Source organism: Amblyomma americanum, chromosome 1, assembly GCF_052857255.1.
Source record: "Amblyomma americanum isolate KBUSLIRL-KWMA chromosome 1, ASM5285725v1, whole genome shotgun sequence".
NCBI lineage: Eukaryota > Metazoa > Arthropoda > Arachnida > Ixodida > Ixodidae > Amblyomma > Amblyomma americanum.
The window spans coordinates 267,813,143-267,831,122 of NC_135497.1; the positions used below are offsets into that span (position 1 = coordinate 267,813,143).

At 48.3% G+C, this 17,980-nt stretch overlaps 1 long non-coding RNA gene across 2 annotated transcripts in view; it reads right to left on the bottom strand.

The window, feature by feature from the left end:
• Window positions 1–10,301: 10,301 nt before the first annotated feature.
• The window catches only part of LOC144115049 (uncharacterized), a 231,007-nt gene continuing 223,328 nt past the window's right edge, over window positions 10,302–17,980 (bottom strand). For both annotated transcript variants that reach the window (XR_013311221.1, XR_013311220.1), the window contains 3 exons: window positions 17,289–17,353; window positions 11,592–11,657; window positions 10,302–10,484 (listed from right to left, as the gene is read on the bottom strand). This is a non-coding gene — a long non-coding RNA (uncharacterized LOC144115049). The remainder of the gene's footprint in view (window positions 10,485–11,591; window positions 11,658–17,288; window positions 17,354–17,980) is intronic.

Here is a 17,980-nt window from a genome sequence, read left to right on the forward strand (position 1 = left end):
TGAGTGGCAGTGACTATCGACTCCCAGACTTCGCGCTTTACTGCCGTGGCCCAATGCCTGTTAGCCAGTTTCTGAATGCGGCATTTATGCGCGAGAAACCTATCGAGGCTAATTTAATATTTTTTATGCTTCTACGCGGATCCAGCAGTGACGCAGCTGGTCAATACATGCTGCTTCTGCAGTGCACAGGCTTGAAGCAGCCGCCGGTATAGCTGGGGCACGGTCGAGGACACACGCCAAAAAGACTGGAAAACCTCTTAAGTGAGAAAATAAAGCCGAAAATTACGGACCGGTGTCAGACAGCCCACCTGGGACCTGGACCTGGGGGTCCCTGGCCGCCGGCAAAAGCACGTCAAGCGACCTCCTCGGCGCTGTGCGCCATATCAACGCCGACACAGAACATCACCGCCAGCTGAACTCCATGCTGCACTGATGGCAGCAGCGCCAGCGACGGGTCCAGCGGCCCCTGTAGTTGCGGCTACAGACCAGGCCCCGCCAAACAAGAGACTGCGCGACGGCAGAGCCAGCAACGAGCCTCTGACCGACCATCCAGAGGACATGGACCAAGCATCATTTACAGTTGTTTCGTACAAGAAAAAGAGAGCTACCGGTGTTCCTGTAGTTTTCAGGCCCACTGAGGAAGGAGGAAGCCTATGGAAAGCCAACCCCAACATTGTGGCTTCGCCGGTTGTAGCATCGGCTCAAGAAAAAGTCCTCAGCCATCGCATTCACAAGGATGGGAGCCTGATGGTTACAGTATCGACGCTGCCCGCCGCCAACCGTCTGCTCACGGTAACTAAGCTGGCTGGAGTGGCTGTAGAGGCCAGAGTCCCATACTCTTACATGGCAAGCTATGGCAAAATACAAGATGTACCTGCCACCTACAAAGACGAAGATCTGCAGGAATATCTACGCGACCAAGGTGTCCTCTCAGCAAGGAGGCTAACCGCCTACACTCCTGAGGATGGTGGAAAGATAAAAGCGGTACGCCGTCGCACAGTTATATTGGAATTCGCAAAAGATGCGCCGCTACCAAAACGCGTAACGCTGCGGTTCTGTAGTTACCCTGTAACTGAATACGTCGGAGCAGCAACTCAGTGCTATAAATGTCAGAGGCATGGCCACATATCAAGGCACTGTAACGGCCCCGTGCGCTGCAAAGTGTGTGCTGGCCCCCACTCGCACAAAGAATGCACTTCGAGAGCGCAACCTAAATGCGCTAACTGCGGTGGCCCACACCCTGCTTCCTATGGAGGGTGTTATAAAAAGAAAGCAGCCACAGTTGCTCGCACGGCAGAGCAAACAAGGGAAACCCCCTAAGCGCCATGAACCACCACCTAACCCCGACGTGGTTTTCACGACTACGGCAGCTCTTTCCGAGAATCAGTCAACACAGCGTGGCAGAGCAGCTGACAAGACCTACGCAGATGCGGTAAAAAAGAAGCGTGGGAAGTCCGTTGGTCCTCCTTCATCAAAGCTACTGCAACGCACTACACAAGACCCGACAAACAGCGTCGCTTGCTCTGACCCCAGGGCGCCACAACATGACAAGAAGATCAGCGGCAGGCAGCAAACCGGAAGCTCTGAACAAGATGTCACATGCCTACTGATTCCGATGCTGTTTGCAGCCATCAAGGCTCTTATCCGTGCAAACCCCTCGTCAGGAAGAGTCCCAGAAGTAGAAGCTGTCCTTGCAATGGAACCGTTGGTGTCGGTCTCCTACGCTCCGCAGGGGCGCAATACCACACTTAAGTAATCATGGCTTCCACAGCGAGAACTTCACCGCAGCTGACAATCCACAACATCTTTCGTACATGCACCATTTTCCAGTGGAACGCTCGCGGGCTACGCTCTAAACTCTCAGATTTACGACAGCTCGTGCGAGCGTACCGCTTCCCCTTCATAGTCATCTGTGAATCACGCGTCGAGGAAACTTTCCGACTCAATGGATACTATTTCCATCATTCACAACGACCGGATAACGTCAGCAGATTGCTGATAGGCTTTCGCAAGGATATCCCGGCCTCACCGGTTGATGTCCCGCCTCACAGCGACAATGAATACGTATGCGCTGTCACAGTTATTGCCGGACAACAGTACACTCTGATTGGAGTATATCTTGAGCCAGGCACGCCATTTGATGCTTTGAGACTTGAAGACTTGATAGCAAGGACGCCCTCTCCGCATATTATTTGCGGAGACTTCAATGCTCATAATGAAATTTGGGGCAGCTCACATACATGTGCCCGAGGTGCCAAGCTTGCAAAACTTCTCTCCAAGCATTCAGTTCAGCCATTAAATGACGGCAGCATCACCTACCTCCGAGGCCCGACGACTACCAGCAGTATCGACATGACATTTGTCACAAGTTCATTCGCCCACAACTTTGGCTGGTGCACTGATTTGGAGACACGTGAAAGCGACCATTACCCAATCCTCATATCGGCTTTCCATGCGCAGAGGAACCCAAAGAAATTTCTTATAAAATCTACAGACTGGGACGCATACAAGGACGCTATAAGCAGAGGAGTTACTGCGGCAACTCGCAATGAGGAATTAGCATCGACAATTGCGTATTGCCTGAGGGCGAGTACACAACTTACAGCTAAAAATGATAACCTACCTTCAAATGATGACACATTCCAAAGGCTTTGCGCTATACGCAGGCGAGCTGATAGGAAAGCTCTGCGCACAAAAAGCCTCGATGACCTACGTGCATGCCGACGGGCACAACGTCACATTCGACGCTACATGGATAAACTCAGTCGCCAAAAGTGGCGTGACTTTTGTTCTACGCTGGATGTGCGCAAACCAGTAACCAATATTTGGCGGGTAGTTAGAGGTATGCGCACGCCACTTCAACAACTCCACCCCTTCGCTGCACTCTCCCTTCACGAACAAAAATCTATAAAAGAAGTCTCAGAAGAATACTGCAAGCTGCTGTCGGCAGGGTCAGGGCATTCGACACTCTCCGCAGATGGTCAAACAGGCATCCCAAAGGCGGCAGTGCCAGCGTTAGACCTGCCTTTCACAATGGAAGAACTATCCACAGCTATCGCGGAGACTAACAGGCACACGTCTCCGGGTCATGATGAGGTGACCTATGACGCCATTGCAAAGCTACCCTACACCTCCCGTCTTCGACTCCTGGAGTATTACAATTCTTCCTGGATGGCTGGTGCGGTCCCCACGGAATGGAAGGTGGCAAAAATCGTGCCCGTTTTGAAACCCTGTAAGCAGCCAACAAGCTACGCATCATTCCGGCCCATTGCCCTACTGAGCTGCGTAGGTAAGCTCATGGAGCGCATGATCTGCAAGCGCATAACTTGGTTCCTAGAAAGCCGAAATGAGTTCCCCCAAGAAATGAACGGGTTCCGTCAAAACAGGTCTGCGACTGACAATATCATCGCCCTCGTCTCATCAATTGAGGAGTACCTTCATGCTGGGTACATCCCAACAGCCGTTTTCCTAGACATCAAGGCCGCTTTTGACTCCGTCTTTCACCATGCAATTCTCGCAGCCTTTGGCAGTCTTGGCCTTGGAGGAAGGCTATACAAGTGGATTGGGCATTATTTAAAAGAACGACAAATTTTTATTACCACTCCAAACGGTCCAACACGCTTTCACGCAGTGGAGAGGGGCGTACCACAGGGAGCGGTGCTTAGCCCTCTCCTGTTCAATATTGTCCTTATTCACATCAGAAGACACCTTCCGCGAGGGGTCCGCATAACAATTTATGCTGATGATATTTGCATCTGGACCGCGTCACGTTCGCGCTATATTACCCAGCAACGTCTTCAGAGAGCACTATTGCACATTTCGATGTACCTGGCTTCCAGAGGTCTTCGTCTCTCGCCAGAAAAGAGTGTTGCAATGGCGTTTACAAGAAAAACGATGACCCGATATCCGGCTGCTCCTAGGCGGACGATCGCTGCCATATGTACGATCTCAGCGATTTCTGGGTGTTGTAATCGACTCTAATCTGTCATGGTCACCTCAGATCAAAAAACTCCGTGCGAGGATTACTGCAGCATCGCAAGTGCTCAGGTTCATGGCGGGAACAAGGTGGGGTAGCAACTGCCGATCAATGCTTCTGCTTGAAAAAGCCTACGTTGAAGGAACCTTGCGCTACTGTCTACCAGTGCTTCAAAGATTATCTACATCAAGCAATAAGACTCTCAATGCCGCACGGAACAACTGCCTGCGAATATGTCTTGGCCTCCCCAAGGGTTCCTCTGCATCAGGAACAGTAGCGGAGGCAGGATGTCTCCCACTAGAGGTAATTGCCGCCCAGGAAACTATGCGTACCCATCTCCGCCATGTCCTGCAAGGGAAGAAGCACTTCCTACACCGTGTCCACCTAACTCACAGAAACTCTAGCTTTGGCCAGGCAGTGCAGCTCCTGCCCTTTCCTACTATTAATCAGCCTCAGAAACTACTACCTCTGGCCTTTCCTCCATGGACACTCTCTCCTCTAAAGGTGAAGAAGTCTGTTCCAGGTGTGAATGCAAAGAGCCGCATGCCACAGGCAGCACTTCTGCAAGCTACTCTCGCCTACTTAATCGAAGAATATACGCAGCACACCCATATCTTCACCGATGGTTCAACTACTAAAGAAACTTCTTGTGGCCTTTATGTGCCCTCAACAGGCCATGCCCTTTCTTACCGGCTGCAGCGGAGGACCTCCTCTACAACAGCTGAGCTTCACGGCATTAAGAAAGCTGTTTCTTACATCCTGCGCCGAACCGCCGGCCGTTGGGTTATCTTCACCGATTCAAAAGCATCTCTGCAGATCCTGGCCAACCTGCTGAAGAAAACGAATCACCAGCCAGTTTCCCTGGACATTGGGTATATCCATCATTTAGCTATTGCCGCAGGCCACTGCATAACATTTCAGTGGGTACCTGCTCACTGTGGCATTATGGCTAATGAAAAAGCAGATGAAGCGGCCCGTAAGGGCCATCAACATCACAGATACATTCTAAGTTTTCTCACGAAATCTGATGCGTCCCAAATGGCTAAAAGTTTTGCGTACGAAGAAACGTATCGGCTTTGGAGTTTGCCGACACATCAGTACCAATTTCTTCACTCAATCGACCCACATCTTAGATCAAGACTCTCACCCAGACTTCCTCGACAACTCGAAACACTTTATCACCGACTTCGTCTGAATGCTGCATATACAAATGGCCTGCGATACCGTTTTGGACAAATGAACAGTGCGCATTGTGACAACTGTGCTTCGATAGAAACTGTGGAACATATCCTGCTTGAGTGCCCTGCGTATGCTAACGAGCGTGCGTACTATGAACATTGCATGCAGAAGCTCTGCCCAGTGCCCCTAACAATGGACAAAGTTTTAGGCCCCTTAGCCTGCTTCAGGCAACAGAGACTTGCAATGAACTTTCTTTTTACATATTTAAAAGCCATTGGACATCTCGATAAGCTCTAAATTCACTTGCAGGTTACCTTCATGCATTCTTCTTGCAGTGAACTTCGTCAGCCCATTCGTCGGACTATGCACTCCATCATTCCATAGGTTACATCAATACTCGCCACTGCATCCTTAGTACCCATTTCATGGCTGCATTTTATTTTCGTTTTTTTTTCCACCTCTTCCACGCTGCTCTCCTTCAGTCTTTATCTCCCAAATTCCCCTCCCTACGCAGAGTAGCATGCCAGCGATATTGAAACGCCGGCTAAATTCTCTGTTTCTTCATTAAAGAGTCTCTCTCTCTCTGGGGCACGGTAGGCACGGGCAAGCGGAACCTCCCTATTGAAAAATCTCGTATATATGTGTTAAATGTGTCTCATATATACGCAATTATTGGATATGTGTCCACATATATGGTCGTATGAATACGTGCTCGTATGGCATACGCGTTCTCTCCACGTATGGCAAAACACATATATACGGGTGATACGTGCCTCATATATACGCTATTGGATACGTGTCTCCCCGGTCCCTCGTATATACGAGGGCCACGTAACCTTCGTACAGATACGAGGGCCTCGACATGGGGATACAATCAACACCCTCTAAATACTTTCTTCAGGCCTCTCCAGGCCCTCCTTTCCACACGCGCTACGTCACGCCAAGTGTCCGGTCAGGCTGCTCACCAAGCGCGGCTCCGCTCCGCTCGGTTGTCTCCCTCGATGTGCTCGCGCTTGCCCGGGCAAGCACAGACACGAACGCAGTCTTGCAGTGAGCGTCTAGCTGCTGCTTGAGTCTTTCAGCCTGGCGTTGGGTGCATTTCCGTTCGCTCCTCGCACGGCTGTGTCTGTTTCGTGTGGCCGTTTCTTGTGTGGCGTGCGTACCTGTGCTAGCGCACGAATGGGAAACTGATTGCCTGCCGTGTAGCGAGTGCAACTTCGTGAAACATGGGCCGGTGCTGTGTTCCCGGGTGCCGCGGGAACTACCAGAATGGTCCCAAAGTACGTGTTTATTGCTTCCCAAGAGACGAAGTACGAAGAAAAGCCTGGTTGCGAGCCATTCCACGGAAGGATTTCACACCTACAGAGCATTCGAGGGTAAGACTCTGAAATATTGCTTAATAGGCGCTGGTAATTATCTTAGTTGTGAGCTGTCGCTCCCGGAAAGGCATGCTGTCTTTGTAGGCAATGATATCACTTCTTACACTTATGTATGAATTGTCCAGGAAGCATTTAGTTCTGTGGATGTGCATAAGGCTTGTGTAAAAGCTGTGTAAATATGTAAAAGCTGTTCACTATTCAGACTCTTTTTACTTAGTGTTTTAGGCAATGGAGAGTCATGGCGAATGGCCTTGCTTCATTTTCTCGTGCAGGTGTGTGAACTGCACTTCCACGCAGGCGACTTCATTACGACGTTGTCACACCAAGATGAACTGACAGGGAAAATAATAGAGGTGAAGCGTGACAGGCTACAGTTGAAGATTGATGCTGCGCCTTCTGTTTTTCCAAACTGCCCAAAATACTTGTCCTCAACGCCTGGACGGAGTGAATCGCCAGAGACGAAAAAAGCAAGAAGGGAAAACGCTGCTTTGCAGGAGGCTATGAGGAAGTCACTTCAGTCTAATGAGCTTGAACAGAAAAGAAACAAAGTTTCATCTTACGAGGAGTTCAAATCTAAGTTGCCTGGAATCTGCAACACGAAATTCTGGACCGTTTCTGTCGATGAGCAGTGCGTTAGGTTCCTTCTCATCGAGAATGATCCTTCACCTAATGTGAAATGCGCCTTGGTAGTTCTCCCTGATCTGTCACTTTCTGTTTTCTTGAATGGAGTGAAGCTTCTGTCGCTTCCTTCAGGCAGGATTCTGCCAGCTCAAGTATGCGACACCTCCAGCCTGTCCTTGCTGCTAGAAGAACTCGAGATAGGCTTGCATAATATACCTGAGGTGACGAAAGAGTCGAAACATACTAAAGTATTGCAGTTTGTCGGTTCACTGCTTGCAGACCTCATTGAGGACAGTGATACGACGAAAGAACAGTCTTCTTTGCTGAAATTTCTGGTTGAGCAGATAGAGCTTCTCCTCGCGAAACAGCATGTGTATAGCGCAGAGCTGCTGGTATTCGCCAGTATTTTGAATTCAATTTCTCCTCACGCATATCACTTCACAAGAGCTGCATCAAGAATCATTCTGCCCCATCCTTCCACACTGCGCCGTGTTTGCTCAAATTACAAAGCTGACCCTCTTGTGGAGCAAAATCAACCGCACTGTCTCTCCTACATCCGAGAACGAGTCAAATCAATGAAAGACCACGAGAAGACAGTGACCCTGATGATCGATGAGATCCACATAAAACCATACTTCGACTACAAAGGGGGCACAATAGTAGGATCGTCGGTTCATTCAACGGAACCAGCAACAACAGCCCATGTGTTCATGGTACAATCACTCCTTTCTGCAAACAAGGACGTCATTCACATATTACCTGTGAGCAAACTGAGCGCAGAAATTTTGCACGAGCATGCTAAGAACATAATCATTAATGTTGAGAAAATGGGGCTCAAAATTATCGCTGTGATAACGGACAACAATGCTCTGAACCGCAAGATGATGTCGTTATTTGCTACAAGTCCTCAGGTGAGCATTGTCTATCCCCATCCAGCCGATAACGCTCGCCCTCTTTTCTACGTGGTCGATCCTGTGCATCTCTTGAAGTGCATTAGGAACAATTGGATTAACCAGAAAAACCCTGGAACATGCCTCTATTTCCCTGAAATGGACTTGAGTGGAGCAATGCCCGAAGGGCCTCCTCGTATGAAAGCTGCTTCTTTCGCAGCTGTGCGGCAGCTTTATTCTTCAGAGAAGACGTCGCTTGTGAAGGCTGCTTACAGACTGAACGCAAAAGCCGTGAATCCAACCTCAATGGAGCGGCAAAATGTAAAGCTCGCTCTCGACGTCATTAATCAGTTTGTTTCAAATGCCCTCAGGACACATGGTTCCGCGTTCAAGATTCCTCAAGCTGAGTCGACTGCTCTTTTCATTGACGTTATCCTCACATGGTGGCAAATAGTCAATGTTAAGACCCCTTGCAAAGGCCAGAGGCTAAGGGACAGCATGCAAGACCCTGTAAGGTCTGTTGATGACACACAGTTAGCTTTCCTGAGCGGCGTTGTGGACTGGTTGGACGCTTGGGCAAGAATAAACATCACCAGTGGCTCGCTGACGAAAGAGACTCACAGTGCTTTGCGACTGACATGCTATTCTCTGGTAGAACTCTCGCGCTACTGCTTAGAAGAACTTCACTTCAAGTACGTACTGCTGGGCAAATTTCAGACGGATGCGCTAGAAGACCGGTTCGGCCGTTACCGCCAGCTGGCAGGATCACAGTACCACATTTCCGTGCGTCAGCTCTACGAATGTGAGAAGAAGCTTCGTCTTCAAAAACTTTTGACATTTCCACGCGAGGAAACAGAGTTTGAAGACGTAAGTGAGGATCTTGTCCCATGCAACTTTTCTGTGGCTGTCAGCGACGACGATATTACACACGCCCACTCTGACATGGATGCTATTGTCTACATTGCAGGATACGCTGCTCATGCTGCTTTAAAGAAGCTTTCATGTTCTGCTTGCTTCAGCACATTGGTGATTGAAAATCGAGAGATCGAAGCGGAAAATACTGCCATGATAGCTAACCTGTCGAGAGGAGGGCTGAAGTTTCCCCAGCCATGCACAGTTCACATGGTACTGATGACTAAACTAGTTGCAGAGAAGTTGTCTTTTGGAGCAACCGCGGAAGATTTTCTCTCCTGTAGAAATCAACGTGGTGTCGTGATTTCACAGACGATTTCCCTCCTGGACGAACACGACATTGAGACATGTGAAAATGGCCACACTGCACAAACTCTCCTGCGCTTGGTAGTACGCGTTGCAACCAACGTTGTTCTAAACAACTTTTGCAAACTAAGAAATGATGCCATACAAGACAATGCGCAGCAGAAGGCCGCAGCCCGGAAAGCAGCAACGCTTAAGAAGAAGTAAGTTTTATTCCCAAGCAATAAAAATGCTTTGCGCACACTTCATTGCTGGTGTCTCGTCGTTTTTTATTGTAAGGGTCAGATTAGCTGTACAAATACTCAACAGCGCAACATTATTGTGAGTGTCATTATTGCTGTGTGTGAAAGCTTTAAGCAAAACACAATACAGAATAAAACTAACACAATGCGCAGTAGACGGTGTTTTTTTTTTCAATGTTCACGAACTTCTACTTTAACGACTAGATATACGCATGTGCGGTCTGTGCGGATGGATTTTACCGCACGGCAGACATCATGTACGTGATAGAACCTAATAATTAGATGATTAATTGAAATTAACTAATCAATTTTTTATTATAATGACCAATAATGCGAAATTGGCGGCCGTATGCTAAATTGTTTATTATAAAAAACTGTATTAGCAGCTCGAACTTTCTTGACAATAAGGTGTTCTGCAATAAAAAAAATATATAAAGCAGATAAAATGATAGCCTAAGGCGCGCACAAACTAGCGAATTTCTTTTCTGCAGCAACGACAAAAATGAAAATGAAGGAATCACTTATAAGGCAGCTACGTACGGCAGTACCCGAATAGTGCAGACGGGCGCGGCGCGCTGAAATCGCGGAGCGCGGGGCCTGCACGGTCCCTTGGCGTGACGTCACGCGGCCGGTGGAGAGGCCTTAGCATTGAGAGGGTGTTGATACAATGGCCTTGCAACACGTACTCTGGTGTACAGTTAATACCTCTGAATATGTAGGCTACCTGAATGAACTTGCAACCCTTCAGTGCAGCAAATGCTGCATCCCAGCAGTAAATACCAGGCTGCAGTCAATGAAATAATTTTTCTTGCTGCCTTTATTTTATCATTTTTATCTGACTACAGCCATTGACTACAGGGGCAGGTGCAGGCGATGATTACTTGATGTCCCTCAGTATGTCCGCCAGGTAGCAATTCAACTGCTCTGCGCATTTTCTCATCCTCGGCAGCTTGTGCAGCTTTGATGTATGCATCAAATGCATCTGAAAGAGTATGAATCATGACAAAATTGAAGACATGCAGGTGCTGTAAAATAAAGGTATTTAAGTCATGCACACTTAAATAAACAAATGCCGTTGTCAGTCAGGAAATGTACCTAAATAAAAGAGGCTTACTGCCCACAGCTGCTAGTTTTTCTGAGCTCATCCGAGGCTTCTGCATGCCACCAGCCTTAAGCGATTGCCGGCATACTGAGCCGGTGATGCTCCTTCCCTGAATGCTCTTTCCCCTAAGGCTCTTCGGGGAAGGAGCATCACCAGGAAGGAGCGTTACTTTTGTGGGGAACCCCACAAAAGTTTTGTGGCGTCCTTGCAAAACAGAAAGTCTCGACCTTGGGAAAGAAGCCAGCGCCACCGCTCTGCACTGACAATTTCCGCTCCCGAGGTGGATCTGCAATAAAACAGCTGCACATATGCTTTGTATAAAGCCCTATAACAGATTGGGGAGAGAGTTAATATTTGCCACATTAAAACTGCTAAAATCCTATTCCTCAGGACTCCTATATGTAACATTACGAAACTGGCAGTTTTCCTTGCAAACGCTACTAATGATAAAACATGACACATCGCTCTCTTCTTTGGAGTGAGCAGCACGATGGGCCACCAGGTCACGTTTATGTGCAATCATATAAGCTGCCTTTGACAACATAGATGAGCCTTTTTATCTTTACTTCAGGCTCCACTGCACCCTGGCAACAGTAATGCTGCCAAATATTCGGAAACACAGAACGAACAGATGAAAGATTATGAATATTTAAAACACAGCAATTAAATCTTAGCACAAGAGGCTGTGCTAATTAGAACATGAAAGGTGAAAGGTTGTGGTCATGGCTTAGTGATCTATGAGTTCAATAATGCAAAGCTGCCCTGAGCTGTCACAGGTTCAAATTGTGCCTGGGGCTCCTGCGCAGGCAATTTTTTTCCGCTCCACGCCATTTGGATGGAAAATTCCACGTGTCCGAGATGTGTGCACTGATCCTCAGCCCTATACGTTTCCACAGTTTCTAGATTGTTTGCCTGCAGTTACCAAGAACGAGAGCTAAGAACATTTCAAGCTTACAAACTAGTTCTAAATATGAGAAGCCATCGTACCTGGCCATTGACCTCAGCAAGAACACCTGGATTCCATGGTGCAGCAGGACCCATGCTAGTGGAAGCCTGGAAAGTGTGCAAAGTGTTCGCATTTGCAACAAGAGTAATGTACAGTGTCGGTGAAGTCTTAAGGCCAAAGGCTTTTCACTTCAGCCGCATAACAGAGCCATTACAGCAATATTAAAGACCAAGTGACCTTGAAGTGCTAGCAGGTTTCTTCTTGCGATACAGAAGCTTCCTGCTTGACTACAGTTTTGAATGATCCGCTACATGAATTATTCTAGGAACATTGATTTCACTGCAGCTTAATGCTGTAGCCTTAACAATTTGACCTAGACTGTACATGGTACATTAAAGGGACAGTGAGGAGAACTCAATCAAATTTCTTTTGTAAGCAAAATCTGATAGTTCAGCATTTCATGGCTTTGTTGCCGCTTGTCCGAGAGCGAAAGATGCATTTATTTCAAAGAAATTTGCATTCGAAGTTGAAAAAGTTTTTCCCGCCACTCCCATTCAAACTCGGGAACTCTTATGACATCACGCCGCACTCTTATGACGTTACAGGACGCAGTGACAAGAAACATGACGTAAACGCAGACTCCGTGATTTCTCGCGGCTAGCGGTGCGGTCTAGCAGCAGCCAAAATGAGAGCTACCGCCGCCACACGTTGAAGGCATCTATCGGGGGTCGCTACCATTGCTTCGTTTATGTTTGCTCCGTGATTTCTCGCGGCTAGCGGTGCGGTCTAGCAGCAGCCAAAATGAAAGCTACCGCCGCCACACGTTGAAGGCATCTATCGGGGGTCGCTACCATTGCTTCGTTTATGTTTGCACCAGCATTGCTTCGTTTATGTTTGCCAGCGTTACGATGGATCCCGTTCCCGAGCCCGATGACAAAGTTCTCGCACAACTCCGGCCTGCATTTCAGCGACCTCTGCCCCACAGAACGTGCGATACCTTTGAGGGAGCACGGTTAGTTAGGCGCTGGCGGGTCATTCCCCCTTCCGCCATGAGCAGCCGTTGCAAATTAAATATCATAACCCCAGTGCGGGGAGTCGCGAGGGGCCAGGACAAGGTCAGTGTGTCGCGCCCATCGGAGGCTGGCCGGGGCTTTGGGGTCAACAGATTGTGATTCCTTGAACGGCGCGGTTGCACGGTGCAGAAGACTGCGTCCAGGTCTCCCACGGTTGCAAGGGCGAGGTTATTTATTTTTTGCCACAAAAACGGATGGGTACTCAAGGGCGCTCGCATTTAAAGTAGGCGGCTTGAAAGTAAGGCCGACGCTTCAACGGCTTCTCCGCATTTCCGGAGGTACAGGGTCCACTGGATCGGGTTCTCTCGCCCACTTGCATGTACCTTCAGATGTGTACTGTGAATGGATTAAATTAGCCGAGAGTTCGAAAAGAACAGCACCGCTTAACGACCGAAGCTATTGAATGATGTCACAACGCGCACCTCGCCGCGGAACCGTATCAGTCTGGTCTGGCTGGCACAGCTGGCGCACTCGGCGCGAAATAGAGACATGCTCTAAGTCTCCGCCAATGTGGTCAGAGTGCGCCTAAGCTGCCGAACGCGTCACCGGTCAAGCGCAGTTGGAGTATAGAGGGTCTCGCTTTGGCCGACGTGACGGTGTGCAGTGCACGCGCATGCGTTACGCCAGGCTATAAACGCGCATTAAAGGGACACTGAGGAGAAATTGAGGTTGCCTTGTATCGATAGAATACAAGCTCCTGATCACAAAAACGCAACTCTTACAGAAAACAAAGCTCTTGTAAGGTAGAAAATAGCAAGGACCAAAACACAGGTATCGCCGCCACAGGGCAATCTCGCAAGTACAAGCGTGATGACGTCATAGGACAAGAGACGCCACCTTGGAGGAATGTTCCTTTTTACATGGAAGCTGCTAAATCTCTGAGGCTGACAAAAGAAGGTTGCGCGGTTCAATATTGAAGTAAGTTTTGTTTTAAAACCGATAGCGCACTTTTATCACACCAGGAACACAGACAAAAGACAACCTCAATGTTGGAAGCAAAGAAAACCAATGCTTGGGGGCGCCACAGGCAGCCACGAGAGTTTCGATTTGTTATGGCGCTTCGCGTCTATGAGCTTTGCGTGCCCCGAGGTTTTGTTTTTGACGCACCTCTATTTACAAGTGCCGAACAGCAGAGGAACTCCATGTGCCGCTTCAAGTGCTAGTTAACCTTTGAAGGCGCCTGTTAAGGCTGGTCAAATGATCGCCACGGTCGATGAAAAACTATCATGGCACGATGGTCGGTGATCGTACAAGGCAGTTAGCAGTATAAAGAGCACTTGTGTCGTCGTACGCTCGCTTGGCAAAACATTCCCGGCTGTGCCAGTCAACTTCAAACTACTTAACAGAAATCATTTATTAGGGACGGGAGACAAGGTACAAGGCAGTTAAAAAAAATTGATGGCCTAGCTGTGTTAGGCCAGGATATACGTAGCGAAAGCGCGGAGACTTCTGCATCGGAAGAGTGCAATCACTAGACGCGCCTTTATTCATGGTTAAATCTTGAGCCGTCGTGGCGGAGTGGTAGAGTCTCCGCCTAAAACTACAAAGGCCCTTGTTCGATTCTGAGCCTCGGCACAGGTTTTTTTTTTTTCAGTGAGTGGGCGGGGGGTTTCAGTGGCTACCATAAGTGCCGCAACTGAATACGTTGGTTAGCTGTTAAGCGCAGGCTCTGTTAAGGTGCGTTTACACTCCGGAGTAATGCGAGCGCGCGCTGCATGGCGACGTCACATCGGCCAAACCGAGACCCTCTATGCTCCAACTGTGCTTGACCGCCAACGCGTTCGGCAGTTTCGGCGCACTCTGACCGCACTGGCGGAGACTTTAAGCATGTCTCTATTTTGCGGAGGGTGCGCCAGCCACCGCCGGCCCGGCCAGACCGATTCAGCTCTGCGGCGAGGTACGTGTTGTGACGTCATTCAATAGCTTTGGCAGTTGGACGCAGCTGTTGTTTTCGAGCTCTCGGCTAATTTAATCCATTCACAGTACACATCTGAAGGTACATGCAAGTGGGCGAGAGAGCCCGATCCAGTAGACCCCGTACCGCCGGAAAGGCGCGGAAGCCGATGAAGCGTGGGCTTTACATTCAAGCCGCCAACTTTAAACGCAAGCGCCCTTGAGTATCCATCCGTTTTTTTGGCAAAAATAAAATAAATAACCTGGCCCTTGCAACCGTGGGAGACCTTGATGCCGCCTGCTGCACCGTGCAACCGCGCCGTTCAAGGAATGGCAATCCGTTCGCCCCTAAGCCCCGGCCAGCCTCCAATGGGCGCGACTCACCGACCTTGTCCTGGCCCCTTGTGACTCCCCGCACTGGGGTTATGATATGATTTGCAACGGCTGCTCATGGCGGAAGGGGGAAACAACCCGCCGGCACCTAACCTAACCGTGCTCCCTCAAAAGCATCGCACGCTCTGTGGGGCTGAGGTCGCTGAAATGCAGGCCGGAGTTTTTGCGAGAACTTCGTCGTCAGGTTCGGGAACGGGATCGATCATAACGCCGACAAGACGCCGGTGCAAACGTAAACGAAGCGACAGTAGCGACCCCCGATAGATGCCTTCAACGTGCGGCGGCAGTAGCTTTCATTTCGGCTGCTAGACCACACTGCTAGCCGCGAGAAATCACGTCTGCGCGTACGTTACGTTTCACGTCACTGCGTCCTGTAGCGTCATAAGAGTGCGCCGTGATGTCATAAAGTTCCCGAGTTTGAATCGGAGTGGCGAGAAAAACTTTTTCAACTTTGAATCCAAATTTCTTTGAAATAAATGCATCTTTCACTCCCGGACAGGCGGCAACAAAGCCTTGAAATGCCGAACTATCAGATTTTGCTAACAAAAATAATTTGATAGAGTTCTCCTAACTGCCCCTTTAACAGAGCCTGCGCTTATCCGCTAACCAACGTATTCGGTGGCGGCATCTATGCGCGCCACTGAAACCCCCCACCCACTCACTGAATAAAAAAAAAAACCTGTGCCAAGGCTCGGAATCGAACCAGGGCCATTGTAGTTTGAGGCGGACTCAACCACTCCGCCACGACGGTTCAAGATTTAACCATGAATAAAGGCGCATCTAGTGAGTGCAATCTTCCGCTGCAGAAGTCTCCGCGCTTTCGCTACGTATATCCTGGCCTAACACAGCTAGGCCATCAATTTTTTTTTAACTGCCTTGTACCTTGTCTCCCGTCCCTAATAAATGATTTCCATTAAGTAGTTTGAAGTTGACTGGCACAGCCGGGAATGTTTTGCCAAGCGAGCGTACGACGACACAAGTGCTCTTTATACTGCTAACTGCCTTGTATGATCACCGACCATCGTGCCATCATGGTTTTTCATCGACCGCGGCAATCATCTGACCAGCCTTAACAGGCTCCTTCAAAGGTTAACTAGCACTTGAAGCGGCACGGAGTTCCTCTGCTGTTCGGCACTTGTAAATCGAGACGCGTTAAAAACAAAACCATGAGGCACACAAAGCTCATAGACGCGAAGCGCCATAACAAGTCGAAACTTTCCTGGCCGCCTGTGGAGCCGCCAAGCATCGGCTTTTTTTGCTTCCAACATTCAGGTTGTCTTTTGTCTGTCTTCCTTGTGTGATAAAAGTGCACTCTCGGTTTTAAGACAAAACTTACTTCAATATTGAACCACGCAACCTTCTTTTGTCAGCCTCAGATTCGCAGCTTCATGTAGGAAGGAAAATTCCTACAACGTGGCGTCTCTTGTCCAATGACGTTATCACGCTTGTACTTGCGAGATTGCCCTGTGGCGGCGATACCTGTATTTTGGTTCTTGCTATTTTCTACTTTACAAGAGCTTTGTTTTTCAGTAAGAGTTGCGTTTTTGTGATCAGGAGCTTATATATTCTATCGATACAAGCCAACTTCAATTTCTCCTCAGTGTTCCTTTAATTGGCATCTCCAGGAGATTTTAAAGCACTTTGAGTTTACTATCACATTACACTTCTTGAACCTTGTCTCAGTTGCAAGAAATAATTCTGCAAAATAATGAAATGTCAACAACTAGAACACAAACAAAAACTGCATTTCGACCACAAAGCCATCGCTAAGCAATACTGCTCCGAGCTGCCACAGGTTAAAATTGTGCCTAGGGCTGCTCTGCAGGCAATTTTTTTTCTGCTTCATATTATTCGGACAGAAAATTTCCCATTTCCGAGAGGTGTGCAGTGATGCTCATCCCCATGTTTCCGGTTTCTAGATTGTTTGCCTGCATTTATCAAGGATGAGAGCTAAAAGCATTTCAAGCTTACAAAATCATTCTTGTAAGATCGACAATTGGGCTTTGATGCCCCAGCGCCCCGTGCTGAAGAAGGAGCAAAACACAGGCGGAAGACGAGGCTGACAAAGTTCTGTTTGGCACACAGAAAACGCTTGGCTACCAAGGTGCGCTGTACTAGCAAAGATTGTGGCCGTCGACACTTCTTGTTAGCACTGCGCACCCAGCCCCTCCACAAGTATAAAGACGCAAATCAAACAAGAAGTGTGGACGGCCACAATCTTTGTTAGCACGGCGCACCCCGGTAGCCAAGCGTTTCTGAGCACCAAACTGAACTTTGTCAGCCTCGTCTTCCATCTGTGTTTTGCTCCTTTATCAGCACTGGCCGATGGGGCATCAAAGCCCACTTGTCTTACATTCTAAGTATGCGACACCTTCATACCTGGCTGCTGACCTCAGCAAGATATCCGGGTTCTGTGGTGCAGCAGGATCCATGCTAGTGGAAGACTGCAAAGTATGAAAAGTGTTCATATTTGCTACAAAAGACTAATGTACAAGGTAAATTAAACGGCAACTTCAGAGGATTTTCAAACATATTCTGTTTACTATCACATTACACTTCTTGAGCCTGGTCAGAGTCCCGAGAAATAATTTTTCCAAATAAGGAGCAAAGAAATAATGAAATACCATTAACTAGAACACAAAAAAACTTGATTTCAATCAACAGATCAAAATATGATGTTAAAGGGTTTTACTGGTAACACTGGTGACTCACATTCTGTAATGCACCAACTAGCTTTAAAGGAGTATAAACACCCATCTTTTGGGTGTGTGTTTTTGCTTTCTAATGAGGCATCAGGCATTATTATACATGGATTACCTTGTGGTATTCTCCTATTCTCAAGTCTAGCAAGAGAACAGCAGTTCACAATTGGTAGCGAGGTAAGGGAAAAGGTAAAGGAATACGTTTATTTAAGGCAGGTATCAATAGTGACAACTGATCCGGATCATGAGGGAATAACTAGAAGGATAAGATTGCGATGGAACGCATATGGCAGGGTCTCTCAGGTCATGAATGGCAGTTTACCAATATCCCTCAAGAGAAATGTGTACAACAGCTGCATCTTACCAGTA